Genomic DNA, 1,208 nt, shown 5'->3' on the forward strand with positions numbered 1-1,208 from the left:
CTTTGACTGAATCTGTCCACAACCATGTTATTGGCTTGAAGACTTCCTTTGAAGTTTGGAAAGTGCTAAAGGAAGTCTATGCTACCCACTCAAGTTCTCATATTCTCCAACTTAAATCCCAACTTCAGGACTTAAAAAAGGGTGACCGATCTATAGATGAGTATGTTAAGAGTGCAAAATTAATTGCCCATCAACTTGCCGTCACCACCAAACCTATTGATGAGGATGATTTGGTTATGCATATCCTATGAGGTCTAGCAAATAAATACTTGGCATTCCAAACCTCTATCAATACTAGAGTGGAACCTATTTCATTGAATGAACTCTATGGGCTATTGTTGATTCAAGAATCCCATTTAGCTGATAGTGAAGATAAATCTGATGATTCTCTGCTCTCTGCAACCAACTTCACTCAAAAACATCAATCAAAGAATCAATTTTATCAAAACAACAAGAATAAGTTTTACAAAGGAGGGGGTGGATATCAAAAGAAAAATAAGAAAGGAGGCTACAGAAATCAAAATCAAAACAAGGGACAAAACCAGAATCAAAATGAAGGAAATAAAGTGGTTTCTCAAAAATGTGAAAAATTTGGCCACTCAGCAAAACAATGTAGGCAATTGGCTAACTTTGTTCAAAGTGATTTTTTGCCTCAGACTTATGTTGCAGGTCCTGTCATTGCTAGAGATAAGAGCTAGTATCGAGACACCGGGGCAACACATCATGTCACTAGCAACCTCTCACTTTATTCAAGCTATCAAGGTCTAGATAGCGTAAGAGTTGGAAATGGTTCAGGTTTGGAAATAAAGCATACATGAAACTCTATTATTCAATACCAAAAGCATGATTTCAATATGAAAAATAAATTACATGTGCCTAAAATTACCCAAAAATTGATGTCAGTGCAGAAATTTGTTAAGGATAATGATGTCAGTTTTGAGTTTTTTCCTTCTTATTGTCACATAAAGGATTGCAAAACAGGGAGAGTTCTGCTTCAAGGAACACGTGAAGGAGGCTTATATCGACTTCCTAAGATGAAGGTCCAACAACCTAAAGAAGTAGAGAGTGGAGAAAAAACATCTATTGGAGTTTGGCATCAACGTATGGGGCATCCCTCTCTTCGCCTAGTTCAGCAGATAGTTAATAAATATGGTTTACCTTTTAAATTTACTGAAAACAATGGGCTTTTTGATGCATGTAAAAAAGGT

The 1,208-nt window shown here is 36.3% G+C and overlaps 1 non-coding gene across 1 annotated transcript; it reads left to right on the forward strand.

Moving 5' to 3' along the window:
* Positions 1-212: 212 nt before the first annotated feature.
* Positions 213-349, forward strand: LOC149837624 (small nucleolar RNA Z247). The gene has a single exon (XR_016432266.1). It is a non-coding gene; the product is annotated as a small nucleolar RNA Z247 (small nucleolar RNA).
* The last annotated feature ends 859 nt before the right edge of the window (positions 350-1,208 follow it).

Source organism: Nuphar pumila, chromosome 5, assembly GCF_984573655.1.
Source record: "Nuphar pumila chromosome 5, dmNupPumi1.hap1.1, whole genome shotgun sequence".
In the NCBI taxonomy this organism is placed as follows: domain Eukaryota; kingdom Viridiplantae; phylum Streptophyta; class Magnoliopsida; order Nymphaeales; family Nymphaeaceae; genus Nuphar; species Nuphar pumila.